This window comes from Panthera tigris, chromosome C2 (genome assembly GCF_018350195.1).
Source record: "Panthera tigris isolate Pti1 chromosome C2, P.tigris_Pti1_mat1.1, whole genome shotgun sequence".
Classification (NCBI taxonomy): domain Eukaryota; kingdom Metazoa; phylum Chordata; class Mammalia; order Carnivora; family Felidae; genus Panthera; species Panthera tigris.
Window position 1 is genome coordinate 93,760,821 of NC_056668.1, and position 27,693 is coordinate 93,788,513.

The 27,693-nt window shown below is 40.4% G+C and overlaps 1 protein-coding gene across 2 annotated transcripts in view; it reads left to right on the forward strand.

The window, feature by feature from the left end:
• Nucleotides 1-5,268: 5,268 nt before the first annotated feature.
• TNIK (TRAF2 and NCK interacting kinase) overlaps nucleotides 5,269-27,693 on the forward strand; it is a 440,791-nt gene continuing 418,366 nt past the window's right edge. For both annotated transcript variants that reach the window (XM_042998976.1, XM_042998973.1), the window contains exon 1: nucleotides 5,269-5,447. The gene's annotated coding sequence lies outside the window, so the exon portion shown is untranslated. The remainder of the gene's footprint in view (nucleotides 5,448-27,693) is intronic.

Genomic DNA, 27,693 nt, shown 5'->3' on the forward strand with positions numbered 1-27,693 from the left:
GGAAATGTTTTCCTAGAGTTTGGGACATTTATCCCCCTCTCCTTTCCTTTTCCTTCACCCCTTAACTGGAGGTCCCCCTTTTTTCTTAACTCTTAATAGTAGATTAATGGATTCCATACTTTAGGACTTTAAGGACTAGTAAAAAAAATTTTTTTAAGTGCATTTACATATGGTTGCCACATTTCTATTTTGCCGAATAAGAACATTCAAAAACTATCCTCTATCACAATGGTTTCATTAAAGAAAGTACAAGTCCAGGGGTGCCTGGGTGGCTTAGTTGGTTGAGCATCTAACTCTTGATATGGGCTTCGGTTGTGGTCCCAGGGTCATGGGGTCAAGCCCTGTGCTGGGCTCCATGCTGAGTGTGGAGTCTGCTTGAGGTTCTCTCTCTCTCTCTCTCTCTCTTGCTCTTGCTCTCGCTTTCTCTCCCTCCCTCCCTCTAACCCCTCTCCTCTGCTCACACTCTCTCTAAAATAAAATAAAGGACAACTCCAGAAAGGTAGATACTAGACTAAAATACAGTTTTTAAAATTTATTTTAATAATTGTTTTCAAAAACATCCTCATTTATTTTTTGCATTTTGTTGTGGACCAATGAATCAGATCATACCAGTGGGGATAGAATAATTAAGTCTACCAGGCTGTGTTAGAATGCAATTGTTCCTAACCTCTGCCTCTTTGCTTTCATTAAAGGAAGGCTATCATTCACTTCCTTGTAAAATTTTCTTCTCTTTCAGCTCCTCTTTTCTAACAAAGTTGGATTTCTCTGCCACACATGTTCCTTGGCTTTGGTGATTTGAAAATCGAGAGAGAAAGCCTAATGAGAGAAAGACCAGTTAGGGATGATTAGAAGAAGTTGGATCTTACAGTTACAAAATAAATAAGACACTGGGATGTAGTGTACAGCATAGGGAATATAGTCAGTAATATTGTAACAATTTTGCATGGTGACAGATGGTAACTCGACTTATTGTGGTAACCATTTTGGAGTATCTATAAGTAATTGCAGCACTAGGTTGTATACTTGGAAGTAATACAATAGTTGTATGTTGACTCTTCTTCAATACAAATAAGTACATAAAATATTTTTAAAAAATAAGTTGATTAAAGAACTGAGAAGGAAAGAAATGAAGACAAGTGGGAAAAAGGGAAAAGCATCCCGTCATGCTGAAGGTATTTTTTCCTTGGGTGGTCATAGTGCTGGGGATGACAGATCCCAGAATGCGTGTGGTGTGAAAGACTTAGGAAGGGATGTTAAGAATAAATGGGCAGTGGTGCTAGGATAAAGTAGGTCCTCTTTACTCTTTTTCAGAAACACTAAAGAAGATTAGAATTCCCTTTTAAAAAATATAGAGACTGGACTTCACAACCCAGGATTCATAAAGATTGTAAAGAATTAGACTGTAGATAATGTTTGGGTCTCAGATGATAAATCTCCCATTCCAACTTGTATTTCATCACTTTTGCTCCAAGACACTGATTCTCCTCCTTTATCTCCTGGGTGAAATTTTCTCTTAGGAATTAAAGAAATTTTATTTGTACAAGGATAGTATACATCTATCTGCTCTATAGATATGAGAAATTACCCTTTTGGGGTGGGGGTGGGTAACTATAATGGCAGTCTTTATTCATTTCATATTTCATGTGTTTGCTCACTCACTCAAACATTTATTTCCTAACTGAAAGGATTTTACCAAAGGACTAGCTAGATATACAGATAATATTAATGCCTAGGTCTTGAATGAACAAATATTCGACCCCAGACTGTAAACACAAGCAATTACACTGGTACACAACAGCAATATCACAAAGCACAGAAGTGGGAAGTGATGGACTATCTTTGGAGGGGTGGGGCAGGGAGGAGAGTTCAATAAAGACTTCCTGGAAGAGGTGACAACTAAGCCTAAATAGCAGGGGCGCCTGGGTGGCTCAGTAGGTTGAGCGTCATGCTCTGATTTTGGTACACGTCATGTATCAGGCTCTGTGCTGTCAGCACAGAAGAATCTGCTTGGGGTTCTCTGTCTCCCTCTCTCTCTGCCCCTCTCCCTCTTGTGCTCTTTCTGTTTCCCTTTCAAAAACAAATAAACATTTAGAAAAAAATAAAATAAATAGCAGCCTATTAGGCAGACTAGGGTGGGGAGAGCATTCCTGGAAGAGAACTGGGAAGAGTGAACTATTGATAGCTAGACTATAAAAGTGTGAGGCTGAGCATGGCAGGAGATTAGCCTGGATGGCAGGAATCAGAGCACAGTGGGGAGTTTAGAACATTGTGTCAGGGCTGAGAGGTGGCCAGTGCAGGAATTTACTCAGGGAAATATGATTTGCACTCAGAAAGATTGCTGTATGGTTGTGAAGGACAGATTCAAGAGCAGTCTGGACAGAGAGACCCAGTTAGGCAGCCATCAGGCTGGACGGAGAGACCCAGTTAGGCGGCCATCAGGCTGGACGGAGAGACCCAGTTAGGCGGCCATCACAGGAGTCCAGGAGAGAGAGAATCCAAACACGTGCTATGAAGATGCAGTGGGTTGAGGATGGGAAAGAGAGAGACTCATTCTGACTGGGGAGATCTGAGAAGACATCTGGGAAATGGGATTTAGCTATCTTGAAAGAACTGAACTTCAAAGGCCCAAACAGAGGAAATGAGAACTCCTTAGAGATAGTCTATGCTCGCTCTAAGCCCCCAAAGCCTCGCACAGATGGAGTCACATGGAGGCATTAAGTGAGTATTTGTAGGATGATGGAAAAGAAATTCCAGGGTGTGTTAGTTATCTCTTGCTGCATAGTAACAACCCCCAAACTTAATGACTTAAAACAACCACCATTTATTTTTGCTCGCCTGTCCATAGATTAGATGGACAGCTCTGGTGCTCTGGGCCCAGCATGGTTGATCTCCATGCCAGCAGCCATCACTCACCGTAGCATTTGCAATCCTCTGGTGGCTCCATTAGTAGCTGGATGACTGTCGGCTTGAAGGACAGGGTGACTGAGCCACATATGTCTTATCACTAGTAGACCAGCCTAGACTTGCTCCCACTGTGACCGCAGGGTTCCTAGTGAGTGAACAAAAGCACATTAGGCCTCTTAAGGCTTAGGCTCAGAACCTGTATTACTTCACTTCTGTTGCATCCTGCTGGCCAAGGCCAGTCAGTCACCAGCCCAGCTCAGATTCAAGGGGTACAGAGAAATTCTACTTCTTGATGAAAGAAAATGAAAAGTCACATTCCAGAAGGGTGTGGATACAGTGAGGAAAACGCATAATTGTGGCCATTTTTACACCCTGCCACAGAAGCAGAAGGAAAGGGCCGAGCCAGGTTGGGAGGTTCGACTGTGCAAAGCATAGTCACGGGCACATGGACCGATAGTGCTGACTCATGGCAGTTGGGGCAGGAGGGGATGTAGGAGATGAAGCTGGATAAGAAAGTAGAAGCCAGACCACGGAGGGCATTGAAGGCCAGGCGGAGGGAAGATGTTTGGATGACATTCTCCACTCCCTGGGCAGCTCTTCAGCATTCTGTGAGATGAAAATTGACACTTCAGATGAAACCTCAACATTGGTGCCTCCCATTCAGGGCTAGGCTGTGCGTTCCAGCTGTGAGGAAAGTCTGGGAAGCAGCAGGCTCTTCCCCATTATTTCTCCTCACCCAGTACTCTCTAAGGTGGTGGCTGGGCCCATTCCAGCTGCCAAATTAGCACCCTCCAGGTTTGGAGGGCCACCACACAGGTAAGGATCACAACATTCTCAATGACATACAACATGTTTGCCAGCCCAGGCTAATTTTTAGCTATTTCTCCACCTTCTTTGGAGGTATCCTGATAATAAAATGAGTGCAATTCACAATATCTTATGTTTATGGGGCATAAATATTAAACCTTGTGGTAAAACCCAGTGGTTATTTGTGAAGCCCAATCATATTCACTTTTGAATTTTATACTCAACATGTCCCTTGCACAGCCCTTGAACTAACTCAGGGGCTTGTCCTCTCTGGTTTATAGTCTTGGGAACTAGTCAAAGAGAGGCTAGCCACAGAGTGGTAAATGCCAGGTCACTGGGATGAGAGTAGTCTTGAACCATAAGCCATCTTAACTGACAAATTCCTTGCCCTCCAAAAATAAACTCCTTCTATTGATCTTTAAGGTGTATCAAAATAGCAAAATAGATCACATTATCCATTCTAAAAATGACAGCCTTTCAGACAGTTCAGCTCTGTTAAGGGAAATCATGGGACGCTCTTCTCCTGACTTTTCATGTAATTAATTCCTCTGTGTCCTCCCCGACTTCCACATCTCCTACGTGAACTCAGGAAACTCTGGTTTCCTGCCTTATCACTAAGGTCGAACACTTAATTGATGTTTAACTATCATAAGCCGAATGCACACATGAATACATGTTTGATCTAGAGAGAGTAGACTAAAGACACTGACAAAATTGAATTCAGCTCTCCCTGTGCCTCTTGCCAGTTATATTTTGTGGGCAGCTTACTTAACCTCTCTGCACCTCAGGTTTACTATATGTAGGAGGCTCTACCTGACAATTTTCAGGGAAGAAAGCACTCATGTGGGGTCTGTTACATAGTAGATGCTCAATAAATTAAAGATGAGAATGGGCATGTTGCAAAAAGAGATAGCCCTGGATTCTGGCAAATTGGGCCTTCTATCTAAAATGTGCAGAAAAGGACATATGGAATAAACCAATTCTGTTTATCTGTAGCTAGCAGGAAGATGTTGTGAGACCAGTCTCATTTTGGGGGCTTCTGCCGTCTCACCAAATCCACTCCCTTCCTCATTTGGAGGTGGGCTTTTAAAGTGCAGTCAATACATCAGACAGCAACATGGCGTGGGCCAAATGTTACCTCACATTCCTAAATACAGCCAACCCATACTGCCGTGTGTTCAGTTGTGCCCCCCTCTCCAAAAGATATGTCCAAGTCTTTTTTTTTTTTTTTTTAAATCCAGTGAGAGTTTTTGCCCTGGTCTTTTTTTTAAATTTTTTAATGTTTACTCATATTTTCAGAGAGAGAGGGAGAGGAAGGGGCAGAGAGAGATGGAAACAGAATCTGAAGCAGGCTCCAGGCTCTGAGCCGTCAGCACAGAGCCCAACGCAGGGCTTGAACTCACGAGCTGCGAGATCGTGAACTGAGCCAAAGTCGGATGCTCAACCGACTGAGCCACCCAGGCACCCCAAGATATGTCCAAGTCTTAATCCCTGGCATCTGAGAATGTGACCTTATTTGGAATGTGACCTAACTTGACCTTCTAGAATTTTTGCAGATGTAATCAAGTCAAAATGAGGTCATATTGAATGGGGGTGGACCCTAAATCCGATGACTGGTGTCTTTATGAGAGAAAGGAGAGGGAGATTTGGACACAGAGACACCCACAAGGGAAAAGACCACATGACAACAGACAATGAACCGATGTAGCTACAAACCAGAGTGACAAGGATTACTGGTAAGCGCCTGAGCTGGAAGAGGTGAGGAAGGATTCTTCCCTAGAGCCTTTAGAGAGAACAAGGCCGTTCCTGCCAAAACCTTAATCTCAGATTTCTAGCCTCTAGAACTGTGAGAGAATACATTCCTCTTGCTTTAAACCGCCCAATTTGTGGCAATTTGTTATGGCAGCCCTAGGAATCTAATACACATACAAATAGCTTTTATTTCTAGTCTCCAGGATCTGTTCCCAGCCTTTCCTGGAAAAAGTTTCATATCCAGAACAAAACATTTTTCGGCAACAGGATATTTTCAAACATGTGCAATTAGTAGTCATAGGAATACAGAAAGGCAATAAATAAATAAATAAATAAATAAATAAATAGCAAGAGGAGGTAGCAAAGGAGATAAGGGCAAATGGAAAACCATAAAGGGAAATGTGGGCATCAGCAGGGTAGCAGCAGGCAGTGTCGGCCAGAGCCAGCTTCCAGCTGAGTGGAGCCAGGTGGGGTTGGCATTGACAATTCCTATAGAAGACAGGTGTCACGAAGTCAGCCTGCCCAGGACAATCGCAAAGGTCATACAAGGTCAGGCCAGAAGCCAGGACTGAAAATGCTCATATCAGGTTCTCTCCAGGCAGTCAATCATTCCTTCCATCCTTCATCATGGGGGCTCTGGGTTTGCTTATGCTTGCAAAGGGCTAGTTTGGCAGGAGGATGGAATTTCTACTTAAATCATCCCTGGAAAGCTGTGTTTCCTATGAGTTGATAGTATGAATCTAAAATCAACCTTTAATCAGCTACTGAGACTGTACCCAAACATGGTATATTTGTGTGTTACCTGTAGGGACTCGGGTCATTCCCTCCTCCCCACCTTCTGTATCTTAAGGTGGAAGCCCAACCTCCCACAGGTAGGCTGGACTCACTAGGACTCAGGGCCAGGTAAATGGAGCAGGGGGATGGAAGTGCCACTGGCAGCTCACAGAGATGCAGACAGGACTGGAGACTGATCTTTGTTGCCAATGACTGTGGTCCTCCCTATTACCTCAGAAAAGAGAGAGAAAACTATAGATGACATACAGCACTAACTAAAATGTCAATGTACGTGGCTATTTTTGAAACACTCCAGGCTGATGGTTGATTATAAATGTCAGTTAGAAATTATTCTTGAGGGCCCTTTCTGTGCAAAACTCTGAACTGTCTGTGGAACTCAGACTCAGCGGTCATGACCGCTGGAGGCTCATGATGTTGTGTGAAAGAAGGGGCCATGTGAACACTCAGATACAAAGCCAGATGAAGGGGCAGGCAAAGGCCAGTGGGAAGGCAGGTGGAGGAAGGACCAGCCATATGGACTCACATGGTTTCTGAGTGCTTACTCTGCGACAGGGGCCGGAGAGGCAAAGAAGGATGAGCAAGGGCCTTGCCTTGGGGAAGATCACAGTCAAATATGTTCAACATACGCAGCTAGTTTCTGGCAACTCCTCTCCCTACCCCCGGCTCCACCCACTTCTCTGTCCTTGTCACTCTAGCCTACTTTACTTCACAGCCTTCATCACTCTCTGAGACAATCTTACTTGTTCATTTGGTTACTTGTTAATTGTCTCTCTCCCCCACTGGAATGTGAGCTCCATAGGACCTTGTTCTACTCTATCCCCAATCCCTAGAATGGCGTCCATTACCTGGAACAATGCAGTTAATAGTTGCTCGATGAATTCTTGTTGCCTGAATGAAATACGGCCCAATAGGAGTAGGTGAGACTAATAATGAAAGGGATTAAGAGCAAAAGTTTGGAATCCAGAATACTTGGGATCAAACCTCAGCGCTTCCACTTACTTGCTGTTTGACTTTGATCTGGTTGCTCTACCTTTCTCTACCTTGCTTTCCTCAAATGTGTAATGGGGATCCTAATATAGCCTGCTTCATAGGATTGTTAGGAGAAATACGTGAATTAATACATACACAAAGCATTTAAGCAAGGGTTAGCAAATATTTTCTTAAAGTGCCATATAGTAAATATTCTAGGCTTTAAGCCATGTGGTCTCTCATGCAATGACTCACTCTGCCCTTGTAGCACAAAAAGCAGTCATAGACAGTACAGAAATAAATTGAACGTGGCTGTATTTCAATTAAAACGTGGCAAATTACAGCACAACATATAACATAAAGAATTACAACACAGGGGTGCCCGGGTGGCTTATTCAGTTAAGCGTATGACTCTTGATCTTGGCTCAGGTCATGATCTCATGGTTCTTGAATTTGAGCCCTGTGCTGACAACACGGAGCCTGCTTGGGATTCTCTGTCTCCCTCTCTCTCTCTGCCTCTCTCAATCTCTCTCTGAAAAATAAATAAATAAACATTAAAAAAAATAATTACAACACAAAATAATAATCCATTGGCCAGGGAATTAGAAGTCTTTCTTTTATAACAAATTTCACTGTGGGATTTCAAACCCTCTGAATCTCAGTTTAGTCTATAAATGGAGATAATAACTACTCTTTCCTACCTCAGTAGGTTATTGGGTGATCACATAAGATAAAAGGTGAAATGAAAAGTACAAGTATACTATGTACAAATAATGTAAATTGCAGTACAATTCTATAGGGCAGCTTGTATCCCTGGTTACCGTGCACTAGGTAGGTCAGATAGTATTATACTCATTCTACAGATGAAGAAACCAGAGAGTTTGAATGGCTCATCTAAGGTCACACAGCTGATAAATGGAAGAGCTTAGTCTGAACCTAGGAAATTTTTATTCTAGGACAATATTCATCAACAACAGTGCAGCACATCTCCTCATACACAACATGAAACTTACACACACAGTTTCTCTTGGGATTTTTCTCCTTTACCTTTCTTACATGTAAGTATCCCATTTCCCTAGGCTCATCCCAAGCCAAAGAATTCCATTAGTACCATAGCAGTTGCTTCCGGTCCTTGTAGTTATCAAGGAATAATTATAAATTCAGTTCATACTTTGTCTGGTCAAACCAAAAAAGAAAGAAAAATTCAGTGGCATTTCAGAACATAATTCCATCTCCATTCCCCTACCCACAACACACACATTTTCAAGGAGCACAAATATCTATCCTGGTTAGTTTGTATATAACTTGAGTTGCATATGTCATGTTACTGTAAGAAACTTACTCGGCCCAAGTCTAGAGTAATGAGGGCATGAAGCTTTCGGTAGTTAGTGAAGACTTAACCTTAGTGGGGCGCCTGGGTGATTCAGCAGTTAAGCATCCAACTCTTGGTTTCAGATCAGGTCATGAGCTCACAGTTCATGAGTTCAAGCCCCACATTAGACTCTGCGCTTACAGTGCAGAGCCTGTTTGGGATTCTCTCTCTCTCTCTCTCTCTCTCTCTGCCCTTCCCCTGCTTGCTCATGTGCTCTCTCTCAAAATAAATAAGCTTAAAAGAAAAAAAAAAAGACTTACCTTAGCTTTGGTTAGGTTGCTGGGGGCCTGCAAGCATGAAACTCAAGTTTCCACCATGCAAGTGGAGCTTACAACCATGCTAATGCCAGCTAAATGTCTGTGCATGAGTTGTCCAAGTACTGTGTATTTTTCATCCACTAAAATAGCTAAAATTAAAAGATAGGCAATTCCAAGTTTTTATAAGAATGTGGGGAAACTAGAACCCTCTTACATTGTTGATAAGAATGCAAAATAGTACAGCCACTTTGGAAAACAGGTTGGAAGTTTCTTAAAAAATCAAACTAACATTTCCTGTATGACCCAGAAATTCCATTCCTAGGTATCTGTCCAAGGGAACTCAAAGTATATGATCAAGATTTGTATACAATGTTTATAGTAGTGTTATTCAGAATAGCCAGAATCTACAAACAACTCAAATGTCTACCAACTGATGAATGGTGTTTCCATTTTATAGAATCGCTGCTTGGTAATAAAAAGGAATGAACTCCTGATGCATGTAACAACATGAATGAATCTCAAAACCTTCATGGTGAATAAAATAAAACAGACATAAAAGACTACGTATGGTACAGTTCACTTATATGAAATTTCTAGCAAAAGCAAAACTATATAGCAGCAGAAAACAGGTCGAGGAGTTTGTTGGGGGAGGTTGGACCACAAAGGGACTTAAGGAACTTTTGCGGGCATTGAACATACTCTAATTTTTTAAAGTTTTATTTTAAAGAGAGAGCATGAGCAGAGGGAGAAAGAGAGATAATCTCAAGAAGGCTCCATGATGAGCAGGGCTTGATCCCATGACCCTGGGATCATGACCTGAGCTGAAATCAAGGTCAACCTCGGTCAACCGAGGCTCAACCCATGGAGCCACCCAGATGCCCCTAACATCTAAATTTTTATTGTCGTAGTTGCATGACTGTATGTATTTACTAAAACTCCTATAACTGTGTGGTTTAGATGGGTGAATGTAAATGTATGTAAGTTATATTCTAATAAAGCTATGAAACAGAGGTTTTGAGTATTTTTTAAGTTCATTTATATTTTTCTATAAAAATGTGCATATCTATTTTAGAAAGTGTACAAGGTATAAAAATGGAAAACAAAAACTTTAATCCCACCAGCCAGAGATAACCCTGGCTAACATTGTTAATGAGCTAATATTGAAAACAATACTATACCGTGATAGTTTTTGTTTGGTATCACATCTTTTTCTTATAAAAAAAAATTTTAAAGCTTACTTATTCTTGAGAGAGAGAGTGACGGAGCATGAGCAGTGGAGGGGCAGAGAGAGAGCGAGACACAGAATGAGAAGCAGGCTCCAGGCTCTGAGCTATCAGCACAGAGCCCTATGTGGGGCTTGAACCCACGAACTGTGAGATCATGACCTGAGCCGAAGTCGGCGCTTAACTGACTGAACCATCCAGGCACCCCATCGTTTAATATTACATCTTGAGCATTTTACCATGTCATTATAAATTCTTCGATAATTTTTGGTGGCTGCATAACAGTCCCTTGCCCTTAAAAGAGTGACTATATTGTGGCTACTTTGGTAGCACTGAGTAATTTTTTCTTCCTTTTTCTTCATTCAAATGTTTTATGTTTTTAATTTATTTTATTTTTTTTAAGGTTTGAGAAGGAACAGCTTTTTTTTTTTTTTTTTAATGTGTATTTATTAAACTCTCCCCTAGAGTGCGAATGGGGGAGGGGCAAAGAGAGAGAGGGAGACACAGAATCCGAAGCAGGCTCCAGGCTCAGAGCTGTCAGCACAGAGCCCGGTGAGGGCCTGGAACTCACAAACCGTGAGATCATGATGTGAGCACAAGTTGGACGTTTAACTAGTTGAGCCACCCAGGTACCCCAGTCATTCAGTTGTCATTCAACTTTCCTTTTTGGTGAAGTTCACTTGTAAGTGCTAGAACAATCACTGGGGCTCTTCACACACATTCCACATTCTCCAGCTGGAAACATAGTAGGTTTGGACTTCTCCCCCTTTAAGACAGGCTTGGCCGCATGACCTGCTTTGCCCCAGTACAATATGAGCAAAATGATACATTAACTCTCGCAAGAAGTTTTAAGAGCCAGTGCATAGTTTGCCACGTTCTCTATTCCTTGCCGGGATGATCGTAAATGCACGGGTCGAGATGGAGCCTCTGCCGGTCCAGGTCCTGGGGTGACTGTGGTGACCAGAGGTCTCCAGCCGACTCACATTGAAAGGTAGCATGAGTGAGAAATAAATCTTAAGAAATCACTGAAATTCAGCGTTGGTTGTTACTACAACGTAATTGAGATTATCCTGACTCATGTAGCTTATGTAGTTGTTGTGTGGAAATAAGGTGAAAAATGGGTCAATGTCTTTTCAGTTTAGGAGAATGCATAAGTTGGCACTAGGATGGTGTGATCTGAAACAAATAAAAACATGTTTTCATAGCCAATGATTTTCCAATTTGAAAATAAGTTCCTAATGCATTTCTATAAATAGAGTGAAGAAAGGAAGTTGTTTGACTCATAAGAATAAAGTAAACCGTGGGTTTTTATGAAAGTGGCATCAGCACTTCAGTAACGAAGGGAAAAGTCAGTTCTGAGACACGGAATGGATCCATATCTAATTTGTTTTGTGTCCTTTTACTATTGTTACCCAGACGACATTGTGTGCATTATGATTTAGCAAGAGTGCCCCTGTGCTGCTTTGATGGAGAGGGGTGTTTAGAGGTGTTACACAGGACATGTTATGACAATCAAGCTGCCGCCAATGGATGAAGGATTTTATGTTTGGATCCCAAACAGGAAGTTATTTTTCTTGTCAAAGGAAAGAGAATAAATCATCTTTCCCAGGGTCACACAAGCAGAAACACACACAGGATGTAGAAGGTGAGGTGGAACTGCGGTGGCAGGGAAACAGGCTCACACATACAACGAGGAGATAACATTTTACAAATCATTTCAAAGACAGACAAAAAATGCTCTGCCATGGGAATTCAGGGCCCAAAGAAACGGCCTCTCAGTATGAGCAGGGCTGAGATCTGGGGATAGAATTGAAACAGAATTTATGGAGCTCATAAAATGCAAAGAAGAAAAGAAATATTCACCAAACACCACTGGCTAAGTATTTTTACCCTACTGATGATAACAGAGCTTTTCTACATGGTGCTTTTGTTACTATAAATAAAATGTATGTATATGTATACATATATACATATATATGTTATCATAACCTGAATACAATCATTCTCAAAAATCATTTTTTCATCTTTATTTTTTTGAGAGATAGAGTCAGAGAGCGAGTGTGAGAGGGGCAGAGAAAGAAGGAGACACAAAACCCAAAGCAGGCTCCAGGCTCTGAGCTATCAGCACAGAGCCGGATGCAGGGCTCAAACTCACGAACCGTGAGATCATGACCCAAGCCGAAGTTGGACGCTCAACTGACTGAGCCACCCAGGCGCCCCTTAAATTTTTTTTTAATGTTTATTTTTGAGACAGAGACAGTGTGAGTCGGGGAGAGGCAGAGAAAGAGGGGGAAACACAGAATCCGAAGCAGGCTCCAGGCTCTGAGCTGTCAGCACAGAGCCCGATGCGAGGCTTGAACTTAAAAACCGTGACATCATGCCCTGAGCTGAAGTCAGACACTTAACCAACTGAACCACCCAGGTGCCCCGATTTTTCCATCTTTAAAAAGTCCCAGGTTTCAGAACCCTTCTGGATATTGTAATATAAAGATACAGAGGTATCTGGGCTGGCAGATTCTTTTTTTTTTTTTTTTTAATGTTTTTAATGTTTATTTATTACTGACAGAGAGAGAGAGAGAGAGAGAGAGAGAGCGAGCATGAGTGGGGGAGGGGCAGAGAGAGAGGGAGACACAGAATCTGAAACAGGCTCCAGGCTCTGAGCTGTCAGCACAGAGCCCGACACGGAGCTCAGATCACAGACAGTGAGATCATGACCTGAGCCGTAGTCAGACGCTCAACCAACTGAGCCACCCAGGCGCCTCTGGGCTGGCAGATTCCTTATGTGACCATTATAGTAAAAATTCTGGGGCCCAGAATGGGATAAAACAACACATATATGCTGTCTTTATATGTCCATTTCTCTCCTAGACAATGAATTGCTTTGTGTGTTTTTTGTGGAGAAGAGCTAAGGGTAAAGCATGGGTGATTTGTTCCTTTACTATTGAAATATTTATAGTGACCTTGATGTGACTGATGTAGGAAAAAATATCAAATGGCAAAGAAATAGTGGGAAAATTACAGTTAGAAATAAGGACTTACAGGGCTCTTGGGTGACTTAGTTGGTAGAGCGTCCAACTTTGGCTCAGGTCATGATCTCACGGTTCGTGAGTTCAAGTCCTGCGTCAGGCTCTGTGCTGACAGCTCAGAGCCTGGAGTCTGCTTCGGATTCTGTGTCTCCCTCTCTCTGCCCTTCCCCCATTTGTGTTCTGTTTCTCTCTCCCTCTCTCAAAAAACTAAATACTCAAAAAAAAAAAAAACTTAAAAAAAAAGAGAAAGAAGGACTTATAATGGATTTAGGTTACAAACACAAAAATCAAATACAACTATTATGTTTAAATTTTTTTTTTAATTTTTATTTATTTTTGAGAGAGAGAGAGAGAAACAGAGCCTGAGCAGGGGAAGGGCAGAGAGACAGGGAGACACAGAATCTGAAGCAGGCTCCAGGCTCTGAGCTGTCAGCACAGAGCCTGACATGAGGCTCAAAGTCATGAACTATGAGATCATGACCTGAGCTGAAGTCAGATGCTTAACTGACTGAACCATCCAGGTGCCCCACAACTTTTATGTTTAGAAAAATCATTGAAAGAACATGGATGTTCAGATGTTTAATTTTGGTTTCAAAGCCATTTTTAATGAGAATATATGAGAATTTTTACTTTTCCAAAATCAAAATATTGGACCATATCTTTGCTGGATTTTGAGTAATCATAGTGCGTTTATTAGGCAGCACAATTGAGTGCAAAGCTAAAAAGACTATAGCTCTACTTTTCCTGGAGAACATAGAAAAGAGACAAAAAAAGCAAGTTAACTTTCCTCCCCTGTCCGTTTGTAAGTAAAATAGGAAATATAGGCCCTGGGTATTGATTTTGAAGGTTGCTATGTCTTTAAAATTATTTGTTTTGTTTTTATTTTATTTTTGAGAGGGAGAGACATAGTGCAAGTGGGGGAGGGGCAGAGAGAGAGGGAGACACAGAATCCAAAGTAGGCTCCAGGCTCTGAGCTATGGGCACAGAGCCCGATGTGGGGCTCGAAATCACGGACCGTGAGATTGTGACCTGAGCTGAAGTCAGACGCTTAACTGACTGAGCCCCAGGTGCCCCAAAGGTTGTTATGTCTTAATAATAACAGCTAATATTTACTGAGTATCTCCCAAATGGCAGAGAGTCTAATCTGCATAAAAACCCAACCAAGTAGGTTGTGGTAGACTCTTACTTGGTGTTTCCTTGTTAGCCACACCCTCCGAGTATCAACCACTATAAATTCCCTTCCCACAGTGATTCTGGGCTTGGCCATGTGATTTGCTTTGCCCAATGGAACATTAGCAAACACGATAAGCCGAGACAGAGTAAGTGCTTAGACATTGGCTTTTTCCTCTTGAGATTTAGTTGCTGTGCAAAAAGCTCAGGCACAATCATGAAATAATGAGAGGCCACATGGAAAGAGGTTCTAGGGAATGAGAGGCCATCTTAGATTATTTCAGTCTTTAGCAAAACTCCCTGTTAAATGCAGGTGAATAAGATAATCAAGCAAAACTAGTAGAAGAACCACCCAGCTGAGCCCCACCCCACTGAATCATTTAAAAAGTAATAAACAACTTAAATAACTGTTATTTTAAGCCACTATATATTAGAGTGATTTGTTACAAAGCAATAAGCAACTGAAATATGGGTAATAAAATTTGCAATTGACAAATATGGAAATTGGGGCTCAGAGAAGTTAAATATATTGTTACGCTCTTATAATGTGATTAGAACTCCAAATGTATCACACAAAATCCCATGTTCTTTTCACTATACTTTAAAATTTCAAATTGTGTATCCGAAGAGCTTACTTGGCATCTCTCTGTTGTTCAGTAATAGGCATCTTAGTCATAAAAGGTCCCAAAACAAAGTCTTGACTTTCCCTACCTCCAAATTCATTCCTCTCTGTGTTCTTCACCTCAGTAAAAGACACCAGCACCCTGCCAGTTGCTCAGGCCAAAAATTTGATACTATCATTGACCTCTCTTTCACTCCCACCCCTCAAGCAATTAGCAAGACCTGTCAGCTAGCTTCAAAGTATCCTCTGAATCCCACCCTACTGATCATCATCTCCTCCTCAACTACCCCAGAGCAGGCCACCATCACTTGAACTACCAATATGGCACTGGAGTAGAGGGGAGCATGGGAAAAAGCAGCACCAGAGGGAGCAGAGGGTAAAAGAAAAGGGAAAATAGAATGACAACTTCTGATTCAATAGCTCTTGTCACTTTCTCCACCCTCTACCCCATCCCCATCCCTGGCACCATTGGTTATTTTCAGGGCAATGAGGCTAAATCTGGCAGGAACAGGGTTCTGCCATCTCTCTCCTTTGCCACAGCAGCTTTAGCTTATTTCTAGAAAAGCATAGTAACTGAATGCATGTTCATCAATTGTAGTTGATTTGGGAGTGGGGTTTCACATCTGGCTTTGGGGAGATTACAACAGGAGGGGACTAAGGTCTTGAGCAGGCATGATCCCTTCCTCTGCACATGAGAATGCTACTTTGGATTTTGGTGGCTTATTCCTCAAGAGAGGAGGTCTGGACAGGGGAAGGTTAATTGACTAAGCAAGGCCAAGACTTCCAATAGAGAATGTTTTCTTAAAAAAAAAAAAAAGAAAAGAAAAGAGCACCAGGATGTGTTAGACCAATAAATAATTCATTGGACTGCCTATTCACAGACTAATAGAAAAATATTACAAAATGCCTACATGTCAATCAGTCTGCAGTTAGTTAAATAAACACAGAATGCAGATGTCACTTGTAAAACCCAGATTCATACATTAATTGTATGTTTCAGCCAGGCAAAAACATAGTATCTGGTAACTTTACTTCAAAGTCTATTAAAATCTCATGGCCTTGAAAAGGTTACCTGACATCTTGTAGGCCAGATCCAGGGCTGAATGGACATGTCCCCTGCCGCCGAGTGTACAATAGCCAAACATTCAAATGGCACTCTAGTTACATTCACTGCCCTTGCAGAGGAACACTGAGGGCCGTGATCTTTCTGAGCCTGCTGGAATTGTCCTGGCTTAGGGGCCACAGCTGCAGCAGCAAATGCAAAAGCAGAATGTGTATCTGCAGATGACCCCAGTGCGGTTCCATCAGCAACACCCATGTCGGTTTTACAATTTCCTAATTGTCCCATATGCTTTTAAAAGAAAAAAAGATGATGATGTAATAGTATAATAGTTAAGTCCTACTGTGTTTCAAGAATGGTGTTAAGTGCTTCATCTACCATTTTTCTTTTCCATTTAGTCCTCGCAAGTACTATTATTACTCCATTTTTCTTATGAAATATGTAGAATACGAAAAAACAAACAGTAATCAAAGGTACCTCATGGGTAATACAGCAACAAATTGGCACTTCTGATGAAATGCACTCAGAAGGAAATAAAGTCACTTCTAGGGTGTTCTTGCTAAAAGTGTCTAGTATGGATTCAATCAAGATCAGACAAACCTAAATTGAGGGATATTCTGAAAAGTACCTGGGCAGTAACTCTTCAGATGTGTCAAGGGAAGGGCATGAAAGACAAAGACAGACTGAGAATCTGTTTCATATTAAGGAAGACTAACATGTAACATGTGAACCTGGACTGGATTCTGGACCAGAAAAAGAACATCAGTGGGACAGTTGGTGAACTTGAGAACTGTTGATCAGATAATCAGTATTTTGTTAATGTTAACTTTCTGACTGTGATAATTTCACATTTATGTGGCATAAGAAATAGTAACATTTGGGGAAACACTGTGATAGGTATTCAGGAATTCTTTGTGCTATTTTTTTAACTTGTTTTACAAGTAAAAAATTATCTTAAAATTAAAAGTTGAAAAATGGAAAAAAAAAAAGAAAGTAAAAGAAAAAATCCACAGTGTAAAGCATCTCAGCAGAGACTCTAGGAAGAGAGGAGAGGTGATAGCAAATACAGAATGGAAAATGGGAATTCTTCTTTTCCCACAAGCTCTTGATACCAGTTGTGGTTTGTCCTTAGAGTGGTTCATCCAGAAGATAAATTCTCTAGTGTAAAATTCTTGTCAATGACAGGCTGTTAGATTTAGAAGAGAATTTAGAGGTACTCTTAGAGGCCTCATTTTGCAAAAAAGACACCTGAAACTCAGTAAGGCATGGGGATCATGGGTCCAAGGTCACACGACAGGAGAGCCAAGATTAGCACCTAGCTCTTCTGGGTCATGGGATGCTATTTCTGTTCCACCACTCACTTCTGAAAGAGGACACCTCTGTGCCACATGGAACCCAAGCTCAGAATGCATGGTGTAGGAGACTTATCCATTAGCTGTGTGATTCTTTCTACCCAGCTACTAAAGATTTGCTTCTATAGCCAGATGATCCTTCACATATTCACTCATTTAACAAATATTTACTGAGCGCTTTCCAAGTGCCCAGCACTGCTTGAAACACTATAGTTATAGCAACTATCAGAAACACTGCTAATGACCTGCATGACCTTGGGCACATCCCTTTACCTCTCTAAGCCTCAGTTTGCTCTTCTGTTACACAGAGAAGATAGAATTATTCAAAGGTTGTTCTGAGTATTAAATAAGATGCTGCATCTAAGCTCATAGCAGAATGCCTGGCATGTAGGAACTCAATAAATATTAAGTATTACAGTTCTTTCTTTCTCTCCAACCTGAACCTGTGTTAGTTACATTAGCTGGTGGTGATGTTTGGGACCACTCAGGAATCCTATAGACTATTTCTGAATGTACTGAAAGCTCACATTTAGGAAGGTAAGATTTTCCAACAGAGTAATTTTCCATTTCCCACTCCATTTCTTTGTTATTTTCAAAAGTAGATAAACAATAATAAAAAAAAATGGGGCCAGAAAGGCCAGCTGAGAAAATTGTTATTGAGCAAGGAATTCAAGGTGGAGTTCTAATATGCAGAATATCAGATAGATTTTTATCTAGATTTAAATGAGACTGTTCTTGGAGGCTGGTTGCATCTAGCCTCTTCATGGGCATAATTTGAATGCCACTTTAGCCATCCCTTGATTATTTCCACAAATGGGAAGAATAATAGATTACTGTATGTAAAGCAAGTTAAGTGCTGCTTAGAACAAGCTTCTGATGCCTTCCTATTGTTATATCCTGAGAATGTGACCATCATCCTCTGCCACATTCCTTGTCACCTGCCTCCCTAAGATCAGGTTCATCTGGGTACCCACTTTCTTTCTCTCTCCCCCAACCTCTCCCATAGCATCCACTGGAGAACTTCCCACTTAGGATGTACTCAACAACTTTATGTTAAATACATAAATCTATTTGGGGGAGTGAAACCTAGTAAAACATAAAGAAAGAAGGAAAGAAGGAAAGAAAGAAAAAGAAAGAACGAGAGAAAGAAAGAAAGAAAGAAAGAAAGAAAGAAAGAAAGCCCAAAGGTAGTGAAAGTTCCTTCACTTCATTCAGAATTCTGTCTATACAAATGGCTGAGACTTAAGTGAATACAAAGTGCTTGAGTTTCATAGGCTTTCTAGGTAACAATTTTCAGTGAGAAGTGGACCATTTAAGGGTTTGGTCTCACATTCTCCAGTCACAAACTCTAGAGAAATGACACTAAATAAATCCAGTCAGTAGATCTATTTGGTTATAGATCTGTATGTACCTTCCCCTTCCTTGATAATCAGGGATGAATTGATACTTTTTAAAAGTATCAGGTGACTTTATAGGGCCTCTAGTGTTGAGCATCAATGCTGTAGATATATTACACAGTTAAGTAACCAGCTTAGCAGATCATTTGTCAAGTCCCAATTTCACATTTCTGGAGGAAAGAATCTGTTGCTTATCTTGGGTTAGGTAGCTACCTCAATTCTAATCAAATTGGCCAGACAGGCAGGCTCACATGGTGCAAGGGGCCCCATTCCTATGACCACTCAGGCAGTTCTTAAAATATTTTTTAAGTTTATTTATTTTGAGAGAGAGAGTGAGAGAACATGAACAGGAGAGGGGCAGAGAGAGAGGAAGAGAGAGGACAATCCTAAGCAGTTTCCATACTAACAAGCTAACAGCACAGAGCCCCATGTGGGGCTTGAACTCACAAACCTTGAGATCACGACCTGAGTCGAAATCAAGAGTCAGACGCTAACCCACTGAGCCACCCAGGTGACCCCAGCTCAAGCAGTTCTTAAAGAAAAAGGAGGGTGCTATTGTAGGCAGACACCTAAAAACACGGTGTGGCGATTATATAGAGTCGTTCCTACTTGTTCCAAAATAATTTAAGATAGCTTAGAAAGACACAAACAAAGCAAGATTTCTAAAAAATCATTTGAGAGAAGAGACCTATTGGAAAGAAAAAGAGGTAGTTGGAGGAACCCAACAAAAAAGAAGTAAGATTAGTGTTCCAAATTATGCTATAAGGCCCAGCACTTTCTACTAGGAGTGGACCCCAAGTTTGGCTGTGAGTTTCCTTGCAGCAAACAAAAAAAGAAAATCAACTACAGTACATGATTCCCAACATTCATAAGATAAAACATACCAGTCATCAGTGGAAAGGCAGCTTTTCCTGAACAGAGAACTGAGAAGAATTTCTCTTACGTGGTTTAGCGACCCATATTCTCAATGATCTTCTTGTAGGACATAAGACAAGTTCTCTGATGTGACTCAGTGTAGGCCTATAGCCCAACGCCAAGAGTAGAGGGCAGACCAAATATAAAGAGCAGAGTGTAGTGTGTGGTCAGTAAAGAGTGCTGAGGATGTGTCCCAATTGGTGGAATAGAGAACAGCTTTCGTCAAAACTTTGTTTTCTTTTTGAAGAGAAATCTCCTACTTAAAATTTCTCCCAAGCCTGCTTCTACTCTCCTTCAACCTCAGCCCCCATCCTGACCACAGACCCTCTGGTATCAAAGTTGAGTTGTTTACTTAACAAGAGACTACTGGTTAACAAGACCCAAACCACGTTAGTGTTGGCCGCCTTAAAAGAGCTCTGAGGAAGTTTGAGGTTCTCTATGCCACTAACATTTGCTGGTTCACAAAGGAGTGTTAGAGATGGAAACATGAAATGAAAAGGAAATGAGAAAAGGAAATAAAGGTTGACAGCTAGGGCCCTGCCATTTAGAGTTCACTTCAGAAAACTCACCCTACCTTTATCTCTACCTAAATTGGTTTCTGAAACAGACTTCATTCTGATTTTCATCTTTCTTAATTTAAGCAGGAGATTTTCTATCTCAGTGAATTGATTTCGGTCAAAATAAAAAAAAAATAAAATAAAACAGGGGCGCCTCCGTGGCTCAGTCAGTTAAGTCTCCAACTCTTGATCTTGGCTCAGGTCATGATCTCACGGTTCATGGGAATCAAGCGCCATGTCTGTGTGCTAAAAGTACAGAGCCTGCTTGAGATTCTCTCCTTTCTCTTTCCGTACCTCCCAAAATAAATAAACATTAAAAAAAATATATGTAAAAAAGAAAAAAGAAAACAAAACAATTGTGGCAAAGAATGTCTGTTGTGTGGGCAAACTATGGAGATGGAAGAGAGTCAGCCAGACTGGAGTGCATCCGGAAACAGACTCCTAATCCAGTGCTCTTCTTTCCCCTGTAGCAGTCTAGTGGATCCACCGAGAAGGGTTAGGCTATTCCAGGGTGCCAAGAAGGAGGCAGTGGCTTTGGAGGGGGCTTTAGGCCTTTGGGTCAGACATCCCTCAGTTCTAATCCTGCTCTCTTTGGTAGCTCAACTTCTCTCAGCCTGTTTTACTATCTCTGAAATGGGAATAATAATGCCTACCTGTTGAAATTAGAGATAATGTAGAGATTAGCAGCAAGGCCAAGGATTAGAAATTATACAGCACATAAATTAGTCTGGCAAGTAAATAGGAGGTGCTCTATAAACCAAGGTGGTCCATCTGTCCATCCACCCATCCACCCACCCATCCATCCATCCATCCATCCTTTTACTTATTATCTTTATTCCTTTTTTCATGGTCTTTACCAGGTCTGAATATCAGCTACATAGTCAAAGTAGGAAGAAATGGAGTAGCTATGAGAGATTAGCTTCCTTCAGAAAGCATTAATTCCAGAGGAATATTCCATGCTTCTAAAGAAGTGAACACAATATTTCCCAATTGTTTAGATGTTAAGAGCAGTGGGAAGTGGGAAGTAAATTGATATTCCTTCTAATGGGAAGCTCTCACTGCTTCCTTCACCCTGAACATTTGTCTTGTGGCCCATGCATTGGCTTTTAGGTGTCCATTTGTCCATCAGCTCTAGCCACCCTACAGTACAGCTCTGGTCAAACACACCACTTCTATTGATACAGTCCTCTACCTCCCAACCCTTAAGAAGAAAGAGTTCTTTTTTTTTTTTTAAGTTTGTTTATTTTGAGAGAGAGAGAGAGAGAGAGAGTAAGCAGGGGTAGAACAGAGAGAGAGGAAGACAGAGAATCCCAAGCAGACTCTGAGTTGACAGCATGGAGCCCGATGTGGTGCTTGAACTCACAAACTGTGAGATCATGACCTGAGCTGAAATCAAGAGTAGGACGCTTAACTGACTGAGCCACCCAGGCACCCCAAGAAGAAAGAGTTCTAATGCTACTTGTCTCTATACTTCTGAAATGTGCCTGCCATTCTTAGGATAATTCTTTGTTTATAACATTAATTTATTTGTGATTATTGGTTATACTTATTTATTTTAAAAATCCAAAAAATTAAAAAAAAAAAAAAAAACTAAAAGAGGTAAAAAGCAAGTCCTGTGAATTGCCCCACTTAGAGATTTCAGACCTGCTAACATCTCCCCAGCCTTTTTGTACCTAACACACATGCCTTCTCTTTTCCCCCCAAAATAGTATCATGTGGTATATATTATGGGATGTGCTTTCTTTACACAGCAATATATTGCAAATATTTCCTCCATGCCATCAAATATTTCATTTTATTCTTGTTTGAGTCTCTTTCTTTCCTCGGAACCATAGTAGAACACCAAAGCAGAAAGTCGGGAAACCAGGGACATACTTGGCTGGGTGACTCTGGGTAAATTACTCCGTCTTCACCTGAATGCTGTATACATTCCATGTCAGCATCAGGGTTTTATGATTTGAAGCAGAGTAATGACTTTTCTTAAAAAAATAAATAGATTCTGTATTTTAAAAAAGACAGACCCTCTGTTAAGCCCAGGTTTTTGTAGACTCATATACTCAAATCTTTAACTCACATACTCAAATATTTGTAAGGCGAAAAACTGATGATATTAAGGATCTTCTGTGCAAGCCAGATGTTATTCAGGAAGGGAGGAAGCAATGATTAAAATGTTCTAATGGTATGTGCATCAGTTGTGTACCTCTCCCCGCCGCTGGCCTCTTCCTGCCGCTGCAGTTGATGCATCTGGTGGCTTTCTGAATTTGAACTCTGATTTCTACCCAACCTTGAAGCCTTTATAGTTTATTGAGCTGGATTATCTTGGTTGTAGAAGGAGGTGGTTAAGACCTATGTTTTTACTTTACTTAGCACTCTGATTTCTGTCACAGAAGTCCTATGTGCATTATTTGCAGAAAATGTTTCAAAGAGCTCCAGAACTTTTGTTTTCTTAACTAAAAAGAAAAAAAATCATGATACATCCTGAGGGCAACTAAAGTTTCTTTTTACTGCACAGAGTTTTCACCATTAAATCTACATTTTTTGGTAATTTCATTTATTCCATCAAATCATAAATTCCTACTGTTTTATTTCAAGGATTATTTTCACCAAAAATACTTTCTTTTTTTTTTTAAGTTAGTTTATTTATTTTGAGAGAGAGAAAGAGAGAGAATCCCAAGCAGGGTCCGTGCTATCAGCACAGAGCCTGATGCAGGGCTCGATCCCATGAACTGTGAGATCGTGACCTGAGCCAAAATCAAGAGTCAGAGGCCCAACTGACTGAGACACCCAGGTACCCCAAAAATTCTTTTTAATTTTTATGAATAGATTACATGTGGTTAAACAGAAATAAAAAACAAACAACAAAAAAGCTGACGGACTACCAAAGTGGTATTGACAAAAAAAATAAGGACACAAAACATGTAAAACGCACATACTTATGCATACACATACATATATACACAAATACTACATACATAATCACCATGTCTATTGAAAACAATTGGCACATGTCACATCTGTTTCACATGAATATTTTGGTGGAATTCAGTACAGAAGATTTGGAATCCAAAGACCTGCTAGGTGTGTCATCCTCAGCAAGTCACTGAAACTCTCATTTGTAAAGTGGGACAATCGTACCACCCATGAAAACTAACTTAAAAAGTAAAAATAAAAGCAAATCTAAACTGTAAAGTAATACACAAATGTGAGGATTACAAATAAAAACCAGGTCTCTTGCAGCTCCTAACAGGAATGCCCGAAGATAACAATTCCCCAAACTATCCTACTTTCCCTGAACAGAGGTTCCAGAATGAAGCATCTGAGTTCTCCTTTTAGGTTTGAGTTGCTGACTGAGCCAGGCTCAGAGCCCAGCTTCCCTCTGCAAAAACACCCCCGAGCCTGCTCTTGAACCTCGAATATGATCTAGTGAAACAGTGAGTTATGAGCCTGTCTGACCTTAGCTCTACCAGTTGCCTTTGCTTAACTGGGTTAGATATTTAACTTCTCAGAGAGTCATTCTCTAACATTCCAAACTGGGACAATCAGCTTCATCATCTACCTTACTCAACGGGTTATGGTCAAGAGGAAGTCAGGTTGATAACTGGGAGAGGTGGGCTTTTATGGCCCTGGGAAGTGCTTCCTCTGACTGGAGTGGCAGGGAAGGGCAGAGTGGGGTAAATATATATATATATATATATATATATATATATATATATATATATATATATATATACTGCTGCTTGGTTTTATTCTCAAAAGAATGCTGAGAGATAGTTAGACAAGTTGATAGTTACTAGTCTCCCATACTACGGATGAAGACATATGGGCTGTGATGTTCAATTTTATGTATCAACTTGCCTGGGCTAAGGCTTTCAAGAAGATTCTGCTGCATACTCCAGTTAGAGACCATCTCTAAGGCATTCCACTCCCTCCCTCTTATCTCTAGGCCTTTATGTGATGTTCTGCCTGCCCAGATTGCCCTTGGCCCTGACCCCCCACACTCCTCACCCTCACTCACTTTATTCTTGTCTCAGAATCCTTGAGTTTATTTGCTCCCAACCCTCCCAGGTCCGAGAAAGACTTCTCTGGGTTGGTTGTCCACATATATGCTCCCAGAAAAACCTGTCCATTCCTCTAAGAAAGATCATTTCACATTGCTCAGTATTAAATTTTCTGTCTCCCTCAATAGACTACATGTTCCCTGAGACCAAGGAGTGCACTTCGTTTATTTCTCTATCTCCAGGCCTAGCATAGTATCTAGTAGGTATCTATAGTAGGTATCTATAAAGGTTTTTTGAATGGACAAATGAATGACTGAATGAATGAATCTAATAAGTCATTGTGTGACACAAGTCTTCACTCTGTCAGCTGAGTCCAAGCCAGACAGGATTATGTATGAAAAGTGCCCAACATGTTGCCTGGATCATAGAAAGTGATCTACAAATATCTATTCTTCTCCCTTTTGCTTGTTTTCCTCTCTTTGAAAACATTTTCTACAAAAATCCTAGTACTGAATAAAGACAATGTTCTATTTTGATGGATTGAGTGAAGGAAGACGAGGAACGGTTTCCAGCCATCCACCTAAAAGTCATAGTTTCCAAGAGTATCCTGTGTCATGCTCAAGAAAATGCTCTGTATTTGACTACTGGCAAAAATAATTTATTTGTTGCCTACTTGGAAAAGATCGATTTTCTTCTTCTCATATTTTAGTTTTAAGTTTTAGTTTTAAGTTTCCTTTAATAAAAATGTTTACATATGTTTCAAATGGGCATTTGAAAGGCCAGCACTAGCACCATGGTCATCTGCATATCTACTACTAGGAACAGGGTTTCACAACCTCAACATAAGACATTTGGGTACAGATCATCTGTGCTGTCAGGGCCCATCCTATTCATTGTAGGATGTGTAGCAGTGTTCCTGGCTGCTACTCCCTAGATGCTGGTAGCACCACTATCCTTAACTTGTGACAGCCAGAAATGTCTCCAAACATTGCCAAATATCTCTTGGGAAGTAAAATTTTTCCCTCTCCCCTACTGAGAACCAATGTGATAAAAAATGTAGCATTCTGCTATATTTGCTCTATTATACAATTTTTTTTCAAAGCCATTTGAAAATAATTTGAAAATATGCAGGTGTTTCATATATATATATATATATATATATATATACATATACATATATATAAATTTTATTTTCCTTTACTTATTTATTTTTAAGTAAACTCTGCGTCCAACATGGAGCTTGAACTCACAATGTGAGATCAAGTCACATGCTCTGCTGACTGAGCCTGGCAGGCACCCCACCCCCATATATTTTAGAAAGCATCTCCTAACAATAAGGATATTGACCTGTATAACCAGAATTCCTTTATACATATAAAATATTTATAAATCTCCAATATCATCTATAACCCACCCCACAGACTTTATTTGTGCAAAGTAATATTGGCCTTGAGTATGGGAAAAGAAGATATATTTTAATGGCTAATTTTGGTCTGATATCTGAAGGATGAATGAATGATTATGCAGTAGTCTTTGCTATTACACTGAGGCAAGGAATTTGCTTTCAAATGGCTTCCCTTAGTTTCAGTGTTCTGGCCAAGTTTTCATGATCAACTTATGGCATAGATGCATCAAGATACTTGGTGATTTTAAAAAATAACAAAAAGGAAAAGAAATGTCCTTGTTTTAAAATGAATCATTAAGGATTTTGGTACTTTCAATTCTTTGATACTTTCTTTTTCTCTTTCCCTCAGTCCCTTCCTGACCTCACTTTCTTTCTTCCTTCCTTCCTTCCTTTCTTTCTCTTTCTTTCTTTCTTTCTTTTTCTTTCTTTCTTTCTTTCTTTCTTTCTTTCTTTCTTTCTTTCTTTCTTTCTTTCTTTCTTTTTTGTTTATTTATTTATTTAGAGAGAGAGAGAAAATCCCAACCAGGCTCCACGTGTCAGTGCAGAGCCCAACACAGGGATCGATCTCACGAACCATGTGATCATGACCTGAGCCAAAACCAAGAGTTGTATGCTTAACGGACTGAGCCACTCAGGAGCCCCTGACCTCACTTCTTTCTATAGCTTTGACAATGGGTATATATCATTCTATGGTCAATTCTTTTATTTTCTTTCTTTTTTTAAAGTTTATTTTATTTTAATTCCAGTATAGTTAACATGTAAAATTAGTTTCAAGTGTACAATACAGTGATTCAACAATTCTATACATCACCTAGTGCTCATCACAAGTGCACTCCTTAATCCCCATCACCTATTTCACCCATCCCCCCACCCACCTCCTCCCCTCTCATAACCATCTGTTTGTTCTCTATTATTTTTATTATTATTATTTTTAATTTTAGAGAGAGAGTGTGAGTTGGGGAGAGGGGCAGAGAGAGAGAGAGAGACAGAGAGACAGAGAGATTGGAGAATCTTAAGCAGGCTTTACACTGAGTGTGGGGCCCACGACCCTGATCCCAGACCCTAGGATCATGACCTGAGCCAAAAACAAGGATAGATGCTCAGTCGACTGAATCACCCAGGCGCCCCTATTCTCTATTATTAAGAGTCTGTTGGGGTGCCTGGGTGGCTCAGTCGGTTAAGCATCCAACTTTGGCTCAGGTCATGATCTCATGGTTTGTGGGTTCAAGCCCCGCTTTGGGGTCTATGTTGACAGCTCAGAGCCTGGAGTCTGTTTCAGATTCTGTGTCTCCCTCTCTCTCTTCCTCTCCCTCGATCACACTCTTGTCTCTCTCTTTCTTTCTCAAAAATAAATAAACATTAAAGAAAAAAGTTTTTAAAAAAGGAGTCTGTTTCTTTTTCTCTTTTTTTTCTTTGCTCATTTTTTTTGTTTCTTAAATTCCACATGAGTGAAATCATTTGGTATTTGTCTTTCTCTGACTGTCTTATTTTGCTTAGCATAATACTCTAGCTCCATCCATGTCATTGCAGATGGCAAGATTTCATTCTTTTTTATGGCTGAATAAAAAAAAATATATATATATACACTATATATATATATATATATATATATATATATATATAGTGTATGTATGTGTATATATATATAGATATATATGTCACTTCTTCACCCATTCATCATCCCATCAATCCTTGGACACTTGGGTTGCTTCCATACTTTGGCTCTTGTAGACAATGCTTCTATAAACATAAGAATGCACACATCCCTTTGAATTAGTGTTTTTGTATTCTTTGGGTAAATACCTAGTAGCAAGATTTGCTGGATTATGGTGTAGTTCTATTTTTAACTTTTTGAGGAATCTATGGTCAATTATTATTTGGCTCCTCATCTGCTTTGTCCCACTCACAATTCTTGGCAAATCTATAGTCTTCAAAGAATTGAACTATTGCCTTCTTCTCACTTATATCAAGGATCCTGAGATTTGCTGCAGAAAAAAAATCATCCAGATTGATTCCTACTTATAAATGCCTAGTGCCTATATTCAGCTGGGCTTTCACAGCCTAGAAATCCTATGACATTTCCCTAATCATATGCTATAATCTCTGCAGTGG